Below are 12,530 nucleotides of genomic sequence, written 5' to 3' on the forward strand. Positions count from 1 at the left end.
TCTTTTTAAAGGGCTTAAAATATGTTAATAAATACAGTATTCCAGCACCTGCAGCTCAAGGAACCAAAGTCATTAAAGATGGATATAATTATATTTATTATTGCAGGGATCTAGGTGGGGGGGGAAACGGTTTAATGAGCATGAATGAAACAAGGATTCTTTATTTAAAACTTTTTACCTAAAGAAACTGCACCCTTTGAGGAGTTATTTCATAGAATCATTGAATGAACGAACTATACAAAAAAAAAAAAAAAATCAGTGATAATATTCCAACCTCTGGGCAGTGAACTTTTGGGTCCACCGAAGACATTAAAAAAATACTTCACTTGCTTCCCATTGAACTTTGGGGCCTCCCCTTCCCCTCCTCTGCCTTGGAGATCTGCTTCTGTGGCCACCGCTTCACAAACCGCACAGTCCATCCCCTTCTACTCAAATTCCACCCAAAAGCCATGCCCTGTTGGCCATTTCTTAAACACACCAACCTCTTTCCCAGCTCAGGGCCTTAGCCCATACCTCTGGGCCTTTATTTTTAAACTACTTCAGCAACACTTTACCATACTTTGTCCAAAACAAATGTTAGATATTAGCTAAGTTAATGTCGTGCCATGATCGTTTAATACAGGTATGTGCACTAGGTCCCATACCATCCCCATTTTACAATAAGAAAAATGGGTCAGGGGGTTAAATGGCTTGACCTTGGTCCTACGGACCTGAAGTTCTCTTACTGCAAAGTCCTGCTGTCTCTTTGCAGGGCCAGCTACTGCTGTCCATCAGACCTTGCTTAGAGGCTGTCCTTGACCCCTTTAACTAAAATCAGTGCATCCCACCATAATTATTTTTTTTCAAGATACAGTTGGTCCTTCGCAGCTCCTCTGAGCCGGCTTTAAAATGATCTGATCATATGTACGTGTATTTTTAGTTACCATTTCCCTTTTGGCACACTATCAGCATGCCCATGAAGACAGCAACGGGTTTACTTTGTCACTTTGTGTCCCCAGCCCTATTAATGTAACTGACACTTAATAAATACTGAGTAAATATTTGTTTAATGGGTCCTTGAACTCATATGTTCACCATTTGCTGTCTGTAGCCAGAATGAATTATATTTTTTAATCTATAGATAGATGAAAAAATATCATATATATTTTGTTCAAATTATCTGATGAATAAAATATAATTTTATTAGGAAGGGTAACCCTCTTTTGTGATCAAATATTTTCCTAGCTAATGGATATAAAAATGACTAGTATGACCATTTCCATATTAAATCTGAGCCTTTTTGCATAAAGGCTGGGAACGGATGGTTGAGGATACTTCCTATTTGGACAATAAAAAATCAGAGAACCTGAGCAGGGAAGTGTCTTGCTCCAGGCATGAGCTGGTGGGGACCATGAAATGACAGCGTCTAGGTTGTTTCTGCCCATCTGCCTTGTTCACGCCTCCGCCTGTGTCAGGAGCATCCCCCAAGCCCACTGGAACAGAAGCGCTTCTACACCGACTCTGGCTGCTCCAGGGGGGATGTTGTACTTGGCAGGTCGGGAGCAGGAGATTGAAGTTCTCTTATTTTCTTAAATCTTGGGGGTGTTTGAGGTGAAAATTAACTGTCTGCCTTTCCTTGTGGTGGAATGCATTTGAAATGCTATTTCCTGTTATGAGGTAGAAGAAGAAAAATAAACAAACACACATGGTGTGGAATTAAAAACAGAGGCCCCAGAGAGGCACATCATACCTACAGTGAGACACCAGACTTAGAGAAACTGCCTCATTGTTTAGATTTCCCAGCTTGTCGAGGGTACAATCAGGCTCTCCAAATTCCCAGCACCATGATTCTTTACCATATGGGGGCCAAGGACCACATGAAGAATCTATATAAAATTGGGGGCATTATTCCCAGAGAACAAGAGTATGTACAAAAATGAAATGATTTTCCCATATGTCAGAGAGTTTATGGACACTCTTGTTTATTTCATGTCTAGAGGTGTATGAATTCCAGTTTAAGAAGTCCTGGTAGCACATAGCATGTAGTAATATTATAGCTAATATTTATTGAACTCTTGCTATGTGTTAGATCCCTAATTAAATTTTATGGTTTTGGACTTTATTTTCAGTATAATAATTCCTCTTCTTTTGCAAATGAGAAAACCGAGTCTCAGAAAAGTGAAATAAACCATAAAGTGCTAGTGACTAAATGAGAACAGGTGATCTAGTGCTGGAACCCCACAAAGGTGGGCAGAAAAAGCCTGCACACCTTCTGCTTGCTCTTGGTGCCAGGAAGAATTTCATGGTGGAAAGCAAACTAAGAAGACCCCTTCAGAGTATCAGGAAAGCCACGATGGGATGATGACTTCATGCTCCAGGTCTTTTAGCTCCTTGTGGGGAAGCAATTGGGTTTTCTCAGGATATCTCCTCTTTCCAAGAATTTCCCTCTATTCCTACACATAGGGGGTGGGGTGTCTGGAAGAGGTAGTTGCCCTGAGCTGAGAGAGTTCCCATGGTTCTCTTCATCCCTTCTCAGAATACTTCCAACATAACCTCGTCTGTCATCAGATGGGCAGATGGGTCCTGTCTGAATGTGAAACCCTCCTAGGAAGATTCAGAACCAACTGGATTGTCAACCCGTTTTATGAGAGTCTATTAACATGAGTTGTGCTCCATTATTTCTTTCATTCCTTAAGAGAATCAACATGGAACTCATTAGAAGTTGCTTGAGAATGCTCCTTGAACCTTTCTTTTTCTTTCTTTTTGGAAGGAAGCAGAATTCATTTTCACTTTGATGGGTTTTATTTATTAAGCTAGAACTATTAACTTCAATGGAGTTAAGGACCTCTAAACCTTTCTTTTTGATCCAATGGGCTTTATGTAATCACTTTATCTCATTATTAATTTCCTAGGTAACTGCTTTGCTCTAGTCCCCTGGTTGGGTGCTTAGATTAGAGAATGGGAGAAGCCTCTTACCTCATGGAGGTTATAGTCTGGAGAGGGCAGGACACATAATGGATCAGTGTGACAGATTGCAGCATGTCATAAAGTGGTCAGCACATACAGCAGGCAGACCAAAGCAAGTGAGGTTGACTGGCTCAAAAGCTTATGTGTGGCCACAAAGACAGACCTAGAGAGGCAGATGGGAAGTCTACTTTCCATAGTAGAAGGGCTCTCATGCTTCAGTGGGCTCAGGATTCCCCAGAGGTCTTATTAAAACACAGATTGACGGGTCCCAAGCCCAATTTCTGACTCCATGTATACAGGGTGGGTCCTACAATCTGCCCTGGGAAGATGTTGCCCTGAAGAGGATGGTGTTGCTATCCCAGGGACCACACTTTGAGAACCACTCTTCTAGCTTTGCATAGGAAGAGAACACAGAAAATGCTTTGTCTTGTTCTCAGCTGTTCCTCCCTAATTGTTGAAATACTTACTTGCACCATATCTCTTCCTGCTGTATGCGGTGAGTTTCCTTATGAACATATTGCTTCTAGTCTACCCATTGGGAGTGTAATTCCATATTGCTCTGCAGGCTTTCTTTTCCTTCTTTAAGTACCTGACTCTAAGCTCTGCTGGGTAGGAGTGGAAGATTACATTTAGTCCTCCATATCTGCAAGTTCTGCATCCATAGATTTAGTCAAGTGTCTCTTAAAATCATGTCTGTACTGAACCTACACAGACCTTCCTTTCTTGTCATTATTTTCTAAACAAAAGAGTCGAAGAATATCTACAGTTACCTTATATCTACCTTATCTACCTTATGTTAGGTATCACAAGTCAGCTATAGATCATTAAAGTACATTGGAGAATGTGTGTGGGTTATATGCAAAATACTGTGTTATTTTATCTTGGGGACTTGAGCATCACTTTGTCCACAGAATGTTATGGAACCAATCCCCTACAGAAGCTGAGTGATGGCTGAGAAAAATAATATGCCACTTGTATGAATTAATGACTTGTATTCTCATGAATGTGACTCTGTGGGTCTGTAGGTCTGAAGCCAGCACTAGGGTCAAAACTGTTCCTCCCAAACAATCATGTCTCACAAAACATCCTAGACTTATAGGTGGACAATTAAACAAAGAACCACTGGCAGATCCAGTGCTATATATCCTCAAGTCCCCTCAGACCCCATAGGACCCACATTATATCCCTAGAGAGAAAAACGAACTGGGAGAGAAGGTGGGTACCCGAAAAAGCCAAAATCAGTTGCAAAACAGTTAAGCATGGTTTTTGACAAACCTACAAACCTTTTCATAAACACAGTCACGTTTCTGGCCAAATGCAATGGAAAATATGAACTCATGTTAGAAAACAATACCAAGTTCCTACATTAATGGTTCTTTCTCTTTCCCTTTATTCTTTTGGTCCATTTTACACGGGAAATAAGAACCTTGTGGACAGAAAGATCATCATTTGTCAATCCTTTTGCAGCAATTTTCCCAACACTTCTTTCAGCTCTAAATGCTTTTAAGCATCTGTCAGTATCATATAATAGCCTTAATGGCGGGGAAACAACAATAACAACAAACTACTCACTGCATAAGAATGAGTGAGTGAGTGGCTTCTCCTTCCTGGACCAGTGGAAATGATGGTCCTGTCCATATGTGGATTTCCACATGCAGCTGTGCCGTTATTGTTTGCACTTAGACCTTAAGTTGTCTGTAATTTTTATGTGTGCAGGAATGGTGCCAATTGAGAGAGAGAATGGACCAAAAAAAATATTTAGCATCTCTGAGATGAGACAAGTCAATAAACAGCTTGATTACTAATTCATTCAGGAACAAAAATAATGGCTTTCTAAACTGAAACGACCAAATCCAATAACTAACTGTTTGTCAGGGCAGTAATAATGGTATTTGTATCTCTTTTAATTGGCTTTAACCTTTCCCTTCATGTGTGCAGTATTAAAAAATTAAAGAGGAAAGTATTTAGAGGCATAGATTTACGACACTGCGTGGATTACATGCTTTTAATGAGGTCAGGACAATAAACCATCCGAGCAGAACCTGCTGCCCAATGATGAATTACTCCTTTTTTCTACAGTAGATAGACTGGAGCGACGTACACCCAGGCTCACAGGCCTGCAGCTCGTGCGGGCCACGCAACAGCTGCTCAGCTCCGCTCTTGAGCTAGCTCAGGGTGTTTCCAGTTATAAGGAACGTTAAGAAAATTTCAAAATACGGAGCTACAATAGCTCAGGTGGAAAAATAATAGAAGAAAGCTACAAAAGGGAACACACAGTGCCCAGGTAGAGTTTTCATTCATGTAGGTCTGTGTACATCAGGGTACTTGCGCAAGTAGGGGTGGACAGGTGAATGTAAGGAAAGAAGGAAGACTGGAAGAAGAAAAAGGAAGGAAGGAAGGAAGGAAGGAAGGAAGGAAGGAAGGAAGGAAGGAAGGAAGGAAAGGAGGGAGGGAGGGAGGGAGGGAGGGAGGGAATAGGGAGAAATGTAATTTGGAAGAATATATGCAGTGGTCCTAAAGCCAGCTTCACAGGTTGAGAGGGATCAATTGGGCAGTACACCTTCTGAATTTCATCATATTCTTAACTTAGACTTATAGAATGTCAGAGTATTTGCTCCACAGAAATCAACCAGCTCTACAAATCAGGCTTTCTTTGTAGAGGGCCCGTTCCTAGCACATCACTGGTCACACACTAATTCATCCACAGTTGGTCAAATACAGAAAAAGAAGAGTTCACTAGGAGAAGGAAACCTGGATTCCCAAGAGGGTCAGGAATGGGAAACAGGATATGTTTCTCTTTGACTTTGCACATGTCTTTATTACTTGAGGTTTTATTAAGAATTTATAATAAAAATAAATATTGTATTTTGTTAAAAATCAGTACACAAACACCATTCGAAACTTTTTGAAAATAGCAACAAAATGAATAACTTTCACATTGTAAATCAAGGGCTTATCATTTGTACAAGGAAGCAAATTCAAGACAAGTGACAGAATCACATGGTCAAAGGACTTAGGACAGCCCAAATTATGTCCTTGATCATGAAGACATCCTCAGTCAGACCCCATCTGACTCCTAATTCTGGGAAAGAAAGCAAGCTCGTCTCCTCCTGTTCATTGGTTGACACCAGTCTCATCACAGTCTCTGTCCAATCAGAGGCCTAGAGTTGGCAGTACGAACCTGAAGAAAAAACATTCCACTCTAGATAGCACAGCTTCAGTCTGTGGCAAACACACCCTCCCTGTGGGATAGCCCCTCCATCCCTGAGCCAAGGAATGTAACACTTTCTTTTTTCCATTTTAAAATGGGACAACCTTCAAGTAGCCTCAAGAATGAGCAGAGGTCTCTAGTTTCTCCTTTCTTTCCAAATTCTTTTCATATATCTTAGCCCTTCTGTTTTCATGACAGCCACCAACCAACTCCAGGTCCTATCCTGCTTAGGACCTGTTAATCAGCTTGCTCATGCTTTGACAAAAGTTCTGAAATAAGGCAGTTTAAGGGAGGGAAGATATATTTTGACTCAGAATTTCAGAGGCTTCAGTCCATGGTCATGTGGCCCCATCACTCTGGTTTTGGGGAGGAAGAACATCATGGTGGGGAGTTATGATCAGACCAGAACTGATCACATCTTAGTGACCAGGAAGCAGAGAGAAAGAGAAACTCAAGGGGCCAAGGTCAAGACATACTCTTCAAGGACATACCCCGGGCAACCTACTTCCTCCCACTAGCCTTCAATTCCTCAAGTAACACCACCAGTTGTATTTGACCAACTCTCTTTCTTTCCTAGTGACTAATTCAAACCTTCAACTTTTAAACCTTTGGGGATCATTCTAGATCCAAACTATAACAGGACCTAATTGCTCTCCTTTACTACAGACTCTTGCAAATCAAAGTCCCTTGCAGAGAAGCCCATACTTGAATTGTTAATGAAAACAAATGCTTGATTTTACAAACAATCATTCATTCAACAGATATTCCTGTATGCCAGTCTCTAGGTTAGATATGGGGGCACAGTGGTAAGCAAGTCAGAGAGCTGACGCTGATGTTGCAGTAGGCAAGACAGACATGGACCAACCGATGTGAGAAAATAATGTGTATTTTATATCTTCTACCATAGGGAGGCTGGAGGGGATGTTCCTGGGGAGCCAGTCTATGAACAGAGATGTGAATGGCAGGAGGAAGTCAGTCATACGTAGAGCTTACACAAAATGAATGTCTTATATGGTCTTTTTTTGTGGGGGGTATCTGCACCCACTGAGGCCTTTAAAGACACAGCAATGAAGGGTAGAAGCTCACTGTAGACCTCTCTTTCTTTCCTAGTGACTAATTCAAAGTGAGCTCAGACGGTTTTTGCTGCTGCAAGTATTTTTTTTTAAATGCTCAAAACTGGGCTCATTTGTCTATTTGTAGCTGGTTTCCTGTGCTAACATATACCTAAGACTGTACACTGGCCACAGTTGTGGGTAGCACTATTTCCATGAAAGAAAGTCATGGGTTGAACTGTCATGAACTCTGACTTTTCTCAGTCGTGTCTGTACAATTTCAACCAAAGACATTATGTTCAAGGATGATTTACAGACTTTGGATCAAGAAATATCCAGGTTCAAATTTGAGCACTGCCTCTTCCTGTATTCTGAGCATGGCCTTGGCCTTCCCCAAGCATGTGGTGTCTTCAGCTATAACATGGGGCTATAAAAATACCCATTTCCTAGGGTAATGGGGAAAATTAAATAAGGTCATATCTCTAAAGTGCCTGGTTCAAAACAACCTAGAGCTCCCTCTTTGAGAAGTTTCTGGAAATGCTGATAGACTGTGACTTACCAGAGAGGCTGTCGCTGCGTGCAGACAGGGAGATTCCATTCCTCATTTCTTTAGTCTTTCTGTTGGATGTAGAGCTGCATTTAGGGTCTGGAGGTTGCAGCAAAGATTTCCTGATTAGACAAGAAAATTGAGAATGTAGCTGTCATTCTTTTAGTATGATCCATCAGAGGGGACAAAAGAAGGATTATCAGTTGGGTACTCAGCAAAAGTTAAAGCTATTCCTTTAATCCTTATTTAAGCATCTCCCTCTGCCCTTTGCCTTCTTCTCCTTCCCTTTTGCTTCTGGTTGTCCTTATTGCTTCTCCCTGAAGCACCAGAGATAAAGCTTGGAACCAACTGGACAAAGCCCTTGAATCACATCCACACGCGCAGCAATTGATCCAGCAAACTGCGTTGCCTGAGCATAGAATCCTAAGGACATGCGTGGAGGCAGACTGTATTCCTAGGGGTACGCAAGCTGCATTTGAATATAAAATTTTTTTTAAAAAATCAAAAACCCAAGGAGATAAACAAGACAGAAGCACCTTTAATTGACTAAAAATATCAATGCAACATATTCCTAGGACAATCTCACCAACCCCCCCCCCCTCCTCTTTTTAACGGGACCAAGGAGGAGGTTGGGAGGAAGAACAGCCACTGAATTGATCTGACAGTGGTTACCCCTGGGAAGCCCAAGTGGGGTCTGGTAAGGCCTGTATTCTTTACTTCATATGCATCCACTTGTTTGATTTTGTTTGGAACCAGCCTGCACTACCTTTTTAAATTAAGAATATACATTTTTAAAAACTGGTGAAGGGCAGAGAAGAGTTACTTTCTAAACAAGATAGCTGCGTTGTTTTTAAGTAAGTTTTATTAACAAGTGACAATTACTTTTTTATGATACATTTAAGATAGTGAATTATGAATGACTGAAAATCCCCTCCAGCCTAATTGGGAACCATTATGTCTGGTAATTGCCACTGATTTCTGCAAACAGTCATTTTTCTCTGGCCTATTAACATAATTTAAATTTTTAATTGCCCTTCATAATTGTCTATTGGAGTTAACAAACAGTCCCATTCACCTAAGGGTTTGAGACCAGGCCCCACCCGTGGGACTCATGCTGGAAGCATCTAAGACCTCTGGAGGACACTACTAGGACTTTGCGGGACTGTCAAATTGAGGTGGCACTGTCACCAATGGGACACCTTTTTAAGGACCCACCCAGCTGTGACATGATATATTTTTAGATGTCTGCAGTGTAGTTTGTCCACTTTACTTTGAAGCTAGCTCGCCAAAAAGAGAGAAGAGAGTCACAATTTAACAATGTGAACAAAGACTTTCATAGGTGGGAACATTCTAGAAGAAGAGCAGAACATCTGCCACTGTCCCATGGGAAACTTCCTATAGGACAAATGGTTTATATGACTAGGTGAGGGGAGAAAGGAGGTAGGAGTCTGAGAGAAGATACATATGTATTTTAATAGATGTTTATATTAAACATATACATGTAGATGAGGTTTAACTACACAGCAAGTGTAGTTGGGTAAAATCAAAAAGAGTATAAGGAAAACAATGCAAAAATAAAATCTCCCTATAATTCCACTAATGAGTGTTAAATCTATGCATAAGTACATATATATTATATATATGGGTGTAAATAGTTTCATAATATATTTTCTCACACGACTTAACATTTCTCTGAAACATTTTTAAAGATTACATGATTCAATGTATGGATTCACCATTTTTTAAGCATTGCACTCCTGTTGGATATTTAGTTTCCCAGTTTTTAAGATTACAAAAACGTGAGTGCATCAGCTGCATATTTTGTATACATCTGTAACAGTTACCTCAAGAAATTGCCCTAGAAGGTGATTCACGAGTATGGACATAGTGCTAAATTACCCTCCCCAAAGTTGCATTTCCATACAATCTCCCATCAGTATAGAAGAGGACTGAATTTCCCATATTTCTCTAGCTTTAGATAGTAACATTTATTAGAATGTTTGTGTAGTTGCGAAGTTTAGAAAACTACATCTGTGTAATTTTCAAGTTGCATTCATTTGATCCACAGTGAAGACAGATCTCATTTCCTTTATTAGTGTGTGTATGGATGTACATTTGTGAATGATGTTTTCTCCCCACTCCACCCACTCTTCTCTTCCTTTTTATCCTTTTCTTATTGACACAGTCGAGATTTTAAAGTCTTTATGCTTTTTTAATTCTCCGGAGATTGCTCTGCCTCAAAGCCACACAACAGTGGACTCAGACCACACAACCACTTCCTGTTCTACTGAAGAAGGGCTTTTTGTTTTTTGTTTTTTCTGCCACTTTCACACTCTTACACATTTGCAGTAGGTGGGAGGGATAGCTCATCTCTCTGTGCAACATATGGAACAGTAAACAAACCGTCTCAAGGGCCTCTGTGACTGTCTTCCGCTTCCTAGGCTCCCCTGATTCCCATCTTGGTTCCCAGCAAAAGTCCCAGGGAAACCTTTTGAAAACCCTCACTGGGTTAGTACTGAGGCAAATAGGAAATGACCAGAAAAAGTACAGACGTGAGCAACAGTCAGAAATACTAAATCATAAGCAATTCTCTTCACACAGGTTTATAGCATCCCGCATAAAGCAAAGTCTAATCAATGTATCAGTGAGGAATCTGACAACAGGAGCCACAAAATGCTCAGCAATTCCAACATGAATGTCTGCTGATCTGATCTAAATCTGTTTCCAAAGTTGGGAGCTGCAGGATCCATGTATATATCTCTAAGACCCATGTTCACCCAAGATGTTTACAGTATCTGCTATCAGTAGCTGACTGGCCCATGTGGGAGGGAGTCCAAAGCTGAGATATTTACCCTAGCTTGATAACTGTCAGGACTTGTCATATGAGTGTGTTCAGAGTAGCCACATTTCTTCAAGGGTAGGTCCTTCTCTCTTTTTTCAGACAAGTTGAACGGGGACCTCAAGGAAGGATACTAAACTCATTCCTACATGAAACTTCCAGTGGGGTAAAGTCTGCTCGTGACTCTGAGGGAGACATTTATTATAAAAATAGCAACAGTTGTCATTGCTGACTCACTTTGTGCTTCCAAATTGAAAGTAACAACCTGTTACTCTTATTTCCCTCCCTTCCCCCAAGAAACTCCAATGATATCACATTTTTCTGTGATTCCATCTTAGCCAGCTCTTTGCATCTTTTACATACTTGGTTTAAATTCAGTTTTCTGAGAAAAGAGGTCCTGGGAAATCTGCTGCTTTCTGCACCTAGAACAGGAGAAGGGGGATGTCAATTTAAATTAAGATTGTAAATGTTTCTGCCATTAACTTATATTCATTTTCTTTTTTAAGTTAAATAATACATGAGGACTCTTTTGAGGAAATGGGGTTTCCTTTGAGGTAATCTCTAGACTTGATGGCTGAGAACTCAAGAAATGGACTCCATAACTGTTTTCTGCTCTGAGTTGGCCACTTTCTAGCTCAAGGGTGTTGATTGGAATTAAATGGGTGTAAGGAAATGGGATTGTTAGAATCCAATGAACGGCGTAGGTACACAAGGCACACTCAATATGCGTTTATAAAGGCTGTCATTTTTACTACGACTGCAACCTGACAAAAGATTGCTTATCACTCAGGACATCTGTGGGTCAGGTGTCTGTTTCCTCTACTTCTGGGTAACATCTCTATTCCCATTTGCTCCTTCAGGCCCACTCCTGCTTTCTGTGAAAATAGAAAGAAAAAATATGGGATGACTTAAAAGATGCCAGATGAATCTTTGCCCTGAAGCCAACTGTTTATTCAGCTCATTCAACTAACAAATAATTTCACTGGTGATTTATTGTTTTTCTCAGTGAAATTTTCCTTCATACATCCATAATTAAAAACGGTGCAGAACAGTAAATCGGTGAACCTGTCATATAACATTTGTTAGCATTGAAAACCAAGGCATCGTAGCTTTTAGGAGAGGAAAATGAAGAGCTTAGGTAGACCCTGAAATATGGATTTAAAAAAAAAAACTGGCTTTTATTTTAGAAATGAAAGACTATCGGGGGCTGTAGGTAAAGAATTGAGACTAAAACATAAAGGGCATGTACCCCATGTATCCATGGCCTAATTTTCCTTGATATTGAAAACAGTCTCATCAGCAATGAGCACAGGCAGTGGTAAAGTCATTTTCTCTCAGACTAAAAAAATACCTGGAGTTTTTTTTTCTTTTTATAATATGAAAATTGTCCTAAGGTTAGAGAAATAACTGAATTACCTACCTAATTTAGAAGGTGTTTTTATTTAAGGCAAATCCGATGAACACTTTACCCAGAAGAAAGTGCTAAAAGTCCAGTAAGTAATCACCGAGCCTGAGAACATGATCGCAGAGTAGGAAAGTATTAGCTTTGACAGAGAATTCAAAGTTGAAATCGCAGAATTTGGATCCTGACTGTAATGCCAAACTAACAAATGGCTTCTGAGATTCTGCTATGTAATGTGACACAGGGCTCTAATAATGAGACTTTTTAAAAATATTATGAGAGGGGAACGGTGGAGAGATTTTTAAAAGACATGTGCATTTCTCCCATACAGATTTCATTATAACTGAATACTACTCTTTAGTAATTCCACAGACATAGAAATGAACTTGATATGCACCCAGTTGCGGAGTTCATCCTAGAGGTCCTCACCTGTTCTCCTCCCTTACCTCCCCACCCTCCGTGTTAACCGGGAACCTGATAAATCAGCAGACAATACAGAAGCCTCATTAAGCCTCCAAGCAGTGCCTAGTCCC

At 40.4% G+C, this 12,530-nt stretch overlaps 1 protein-coding gene across 15 annotated transcripts in view; it reads left to right on the forward strand.

Moving 5' to 3' along the window:
• Tenm2 (teneurin transmembrane protein 2) overlaps positions 1-12,530 on the forward strand; it is a 1,244,871-nt gene that overhangs the window by 866,714 nt on the left and 365,627 nt on the right. The gene's annotated exons all lie outside the window — the stretch shown is intronic.

This window comes from Marmota monax, unplaced genomic scaffold, assembly GCF_021218885.2.
Source record: "Marmota monax isolate L192 unplaced genomic scaffold, Marmota_monax_Labrador192_F-V1.1 WCK01_AAM20220418_F8-fsc00084, whole genome shotgun sequence".
Lineage (NCBI taxonomy): Eukaryota > Metazoa > Chordata > Mammalia > Rodentia > Sciuridae > Marmota > Marmota monax.